Consider the following 6,000-nt stretch of genomic DNA (forward strand, 5'->3'; position numbering starts at 1 on the left):
AAAGAAAATCTATTTTGATCTGGGTTTTGAGGACAGTGGGTCTGATTGGCGCTTCAGACATGCACTATTATTATTTTTAAGACACAGCCTAGTTTTTTTTTAATCTGAAGGAAATTTGTCACACACCCAAAATCACCGAATTAGACCAGACAAAAGTTACACTCCACAAGTTCTGGAGAATATTCGCACTCTACAGTACATACTGATAGCTGATAGCTTGCCCCCTCCCCCCTCCCTCCATCCCCGAGCGTCGAAGCCCACACTCTAGATGACAAACACATTTTTGGGGTTCTCTTCGGGGAGTTGTTTTGCCTCTTCAAGCTTATTTTGCGGCATTTTACAGCATCTCAGGGACACTTTAATCCAAAAAATGTGTCTGTGCAGTATGCAAAAAAAAAAAAGACTGATACTCGTGGGAAGGATCATGCCCAATGAATAAATATATAAATAAAAATAGAAACACAACCCCATTCTGTTTTTCACTGTTCTACTTTTCCCCCTCAAAGAGAGTGGGCAGTTTGCTCCTCTTAGGATTTGCTTATACGGAGGCTACAGGGAGGGTGAGAAGAAAGATACCGCAGGAGGTGAGAAGTTTCAAGGAGCATTTATGCTTCGAGGCCAATAGCATGTACTGCTCAGGGACCACAGCAGACTCCGTTGTTGGTTTTTCCCACATTGCTTTTTCAAGTTTTTTTTTAAAACTATATTTGCTTAGATTCTTCTTTAGCCTGAAGTGAGTTTTAATTGCTTACCGCTCATTGTTTTGTACAAATATACAACACGCTGCAAGTATAAAAATCATCATGATAATCACAGGATGCAAAAAAGTAAACTGAACAGTGAAGCTTTGAGTATTTGTATCACTCTAAAATAGTACATTTTAAATATATAAAACAAATGCCATTGAGGTGCAGTAAGTTTATAAAAAAATCATTTAGAGATGCTGAACAGTCCTGTTGTATGCTGTGACCTGATTTGTCAGGTTGTTAGTTATCTCAGTAAACAATCATTTTAAAATGCGCTAGTGGTCACTCGGTGGCATTCTCTGTTGTCTGCACACACGAAAAGAAAACAACATTCAGCACAAATTGGACTTCACTATTCAATCTGAAGCTTTTGTCTGTGGCAGCTCTGTCAATGCGCATATTTAACAAGAAATAAAACTCAGTTTTAACTTTTCTTTTTTTTTTATTTTGATAGGGACAATGTAAAGTCTGAGGTTTGGATTTGTAGCCTGGCAGCTGTCTAGCAGTGCATTAACTGATTGCTCCACAGCAGCAATAGCTGGTGGTTAACTGCCTTGCTCAAGGGCGAGTTGGCTGGGAACAGAGAACAATCCTTTTAGGGTCGTCGTGTCTTTCCATTTCCGACATTTCCAAAGTTCAACGCAGCCTCAACCCCTCTCCAACACTCCCTGAATCACAGTTTGTGGCCTCTGATTCCCACCTCTCCCCTTTGAATCAAGCGTCCCCCTCCCCACATTGGATCCAATCTTCCTAGTGAAATATCTTCTGCGTCTCCCCGCCTCCGCTCCAGCTCTTGATGTGACTCAAAAAGCTGCCTTGCCCTCCAAATATTTGCAACACTGATGTCATAAGCCTGGCGAGGATGTGGGACAAGCTCCTGCTGTGTTGGCCATGCAACAGCAGAAAAAAATCTTATAGGTTGATTGAGAGGTGTTAATGCATTCAAATTAATGCCAGCTCCTGAGTTGTTGTTGTTGGGTTTTTTTTGTTTTTTTTCCTGTGTCTGCCTACTGCTGCACAATCTTGCTTAGACACATGGAGAGAGAAATTAGAGGGTGAGACTGAGGAGGAAAGAAAGAGAGAATACATAGAGAGAGATGTGGTGCTGCACCACCTACACACCGCCATTTCTGTGCGACTCCACAATTGTGATGGAGTCACTTTGTAGTTGTGTTATTGACCAGCGATGGAGCTGAATCAGACGCTGGAACAGCTTTCAAGGCCGGAGAATATAAACAAAGACTTGCTGGGCAAGGTACAGCTACATGATGATGACACAAAGCCACTGCAGTGCAACACTCTGCTCCGTGTCCGTGAAATCTCGTCTCCATCTCACGCGCTTTTCTCTTGTTTCTCTCACCTTCTCGTTTAACCCTTACATAACTGCTTTGCATTTTTGCAAGCAATTTACATAATTATCTCAGATGGATAATTACCAGAGTCGGCCCAATTACACAGTACTGAGACGGGCATTTAGAGAAGCCACACCAAACCAAAGTCTTATATGCCAGGACATGCTCTTGGTAAGAAGGTTTAGTGCCTTTGATCATAATCGGTCACGTAGAAACAGATTTGCCAAGAAAAACGATTAGTAAGTAGTTGTTGTTCATACGTGTGCAAAAGTCTTGAGTCACCCCTCAGTTCTTTAAATTTTGCTTTCAGCCACATCTTCTTGTAATTTTTTAAATTGGTCCTGAGCAATAATTATATTGGTCCAGATCATTTTAGAATTTTTTTTTTGTTTGTTTGTTTTTTGTAAAGCCACCTAACACTGATCTATGGATCACTCAATCATAAGAAAGGCACCTAACTAAAGAGATGAACCTAGCTACGCATAACAGACAACTTAAAAAGGAATCAATTTTCAGTTGAATCTTTGGCACTTTGTTCCTAGCTGTCTGTCATAAAAACACATAGTATAACAGATTGACAAGCATAAAATATTATTTTTCCACAAACAAGATACCAAAAAACTATAAGACAAACTCTCGGCATATCTCACCATGGTATGGAGTGTGTTCGTAAAAAAAACCAAACAAAAAAGAGGAAACTGGACAAGTGGGGGACAAAAGAAGTGGTAGGTCTAAAAAAACTATCTACAGCAGGTGAACAGGATATGAAAGTCATGTCTTTAAGAAACAGGAAAATATCCAGTAAAACTCTGACACAGAACCTGAGAAATGACTGATCCTTCAGGTGATCCATCTACTGCTCACTGAAACTTCAACAGAAATGGTCTGTGTAATTATCAATGTAAAAAAGTACCAGCAGATGTGACTCCACCATTCAGTACTATCTGGAAAGCATTTGATTGGCACCAGATTCATTTTTCAGCACAACGATGATCTGAAACACACTGCCAATGCAGTCAAAGCATACCTGGATAGAAAACGACACACAGTGGAATGCTATCAGTCTGGGAATGGCCTCTCCAGAACCAGATTTCAGCATTCAAAAAGCCAACATCCAAAGAAGAGCTTTGGAATCCCTTTAGGAAACTATTCCTAAAGCCTACATAAAGAAATTACCTTAGATTTTGCCTTTTCAGAGTTCAGCCTGTGTTGAAGAAAAAAGGTACTCACACCAAATATTGATTTCGAAGCTAGTCAGAACTGCACAAACTCAACTTTTGCTAAATATGTTGCATATCCACGTGTGGACTATTATGGGGACTATTTCCCATTTTCCTAGCAAAACATGAAAGTAATGGAGGTGACTCAAGACTTTTACACAGCACTGTATATGACATCCTATCATGCTCCAGAGTTCTTAGCACTTAAACTGTTCTGCAGTAAGGAAGTTTAACCTACTGGCTTTCAGCAACATAGCTGAGGGCAGTGGGGCAGCAAGAAGAAATGAGGGTCAAAAAACCTCTCTGTATCGCACTGAGTTTCTATTTAGCCCAAAACACTTTTCACTTCCTCCTCTTGGGCAGAGGCATAACTGAAACAACTGACAATTTGGACTGATGACACTTTTTCTTTGCTGTCACACTGATTTTGGCCCATTTTCAAATTCTGTCCCTGCTGTGGGCAATATTATCAAGCTGTAGCACTACAAAATATTTCCCGCACGCTGTAGCCTTTAACGGCAGTGCAGACATCGTTTGTGAGCAGTGATTTGAAATCTGAGTCGAATGAAACTCAGCACGTCTCATTTGATGTCCAAGCAACTTTTCAGCGGGGAGCGTCTCAGTTGATAGATTTCTGTGAAAAGGAGAAACAATGAACTGAAAAATGTTTTCTCGGTATTAATACTGCATTTTATCTTTGGGATAAAGACAAAATTATGTAAAGGGATGGGAAGTTGAAAGGCACATTTATTTTTAGTCACATACTTCAGAATTGTACTGAATGTATCTGAGTAGTTACTGCACAGTTCCAGCAGAAAGTCACCTGATGTCTCTCCAAACAGATATTCTGTGTATCTGCAGTTGGTTTTAATAATATTGTGAGGTTGAATTTTATCCATATATTTCTCCATACTATAATTTAACTTTTGACCATTTCCCCTTTTTTGAACTTTCTCTGGTTTTTTAAACTGTGCAACAGTTTTATAAAAAGCTTACAAAAATATGACACAATGCTTTAAATGAATCCAGCCAACAAAAAATCTAATCATATAATTAGGATTTGTCCACACATTTAGAAAGGATCAATTTAAAATAGGCTAAATATAGTGCACACCCTATGCTTTAAAACACTGTCAGACGGACTCATTGCTACTGACGGTTTCCTCTTTCTTAACCTGACTGAAGTCAGCTGTCCCCAACTCACGCACAAGAAAGGCAGAGGAGAGAGAGCACAGTGGTGATAAAAAAAACAAAAAGACAACAACAAAAAACCTATTGCTTTTTTTCTGAGCCCTTTGCTTCATCTTGTTAGTCAAAGAAAGGTGTGATGAGCTGGGGAAAAGTGAAACTCGGGAGTCGGAGAACCTGACAGCACTGCTTGATAATGTGATGGTGGATGTTGTTGACATGAGACTGCCATGTTGCAACTATCTTCCTACAAAAGACTACAAAAAAGTGCATCTCCTATACGTCACCCGCTTCACCGTGTTGATTCATGCAGAATGTATAGACGAGGATGACTCAGTTAGAAATGGGACTTTATTGCCATCCATATATTTTCTTCCTCTTATCCAAATCAGTGTTGCAGTGGAGCTGGAGTCTATCTCAGCTGTCACGAGGTAAAAGGTGGGGGTACACCCTGAACAGATCGCCTACTGCAGGCTAACAGAGACAGACAACCTTTCACCCCCACATTCACACTCATCAGCAGTTAACCTAACATGCCTGCCTTTGAACTGTGGGAGGGAATCCACACAGGCACGGGGAGAACACGCTCCATACCAGGAGCTGGCCAGCACCCTGGACCTTCATGCTGTTAGGTGACAGCACCAGCCACTCTATCACCCGACAAATAAATGAAGATAATACTGCATATAAAATACTTCCTCTTCCTGCTGAGGCGATTGTCCATCTTCAGCTTTATTAAGGCTTTCTATGACTGAAGTAAAACTGATTGTTGATAGAGAGTAAAGGCTGGCAATACTTATGCGAACGTAAGTTACTGCAAACCTTAAATTCACTCTGATAATTTTTGTTGCTCATAATCTTTGTTTATAGAACTAAAAAAAAAACTTCATTCTTCATCTAAGTAGAAGATTTTATTACACTAAGATAATTTTAACTGGTGGTTTTAGCGTAGCTTGTCACTGATGGTTCCAAACAGCAGATTATAGCATGAAATTGAAAGTGCACTCCTAATTAATGATGGATCATTCATCTTTCATGAAGGATGTTCCATTCTATCCTATGCTAAAGGAGGTAATAAAAGCAAGCTTGAAGCTCCTTCCTAGTATTTCATGAATTCAGTCAGCATGAGATACATCCGGTTTAATTCACTCTGTGACAGGGGAGTTACATTTCTAAGACTAATTTTTCATACTTAAATTATAAAGACTAGATTGTACCATTTTTTTTATATACACAGTATGAAATAATCAAAACACACTGAAGCATAATCCTTGGGACTTCTGTGTTGTGGTGTCAGTGTTGATGTGAATCTTTCCAGTCTGGCTGCAAAGGCAGGAGTGAAGATGCTCGTGAAGGGGCAGGTGCACTCTCGATTGAAAATAATGTCCTTGCTCTGCACATTGTTGCACTGGACTGGCGTGAGAGCAAGGTCAACTCTAATGCCACCTGCACAGTGACAGCCTTTAAATGCTCCATATACTGTGCGTACATAAA

The sequence above is a fragment of the Diplotaxodon limnothrissa genome, linkage group LG19 (assembly GCF_057381915.1).
Source record: "Diplotaxodon limnothrissa isolate DT_005_m linkage group LG19, D_limnothrissa_male_GT1.1, whole genome shotgun sequence".
In the NCBI taxonomy this organism is placed as follows: Eukaryota; Metazoa; Chordata; class Actinopteri; order Cichliformes; family Cichlidae; genus Diplotaxodon; species Diplotaxodon limnothrissa.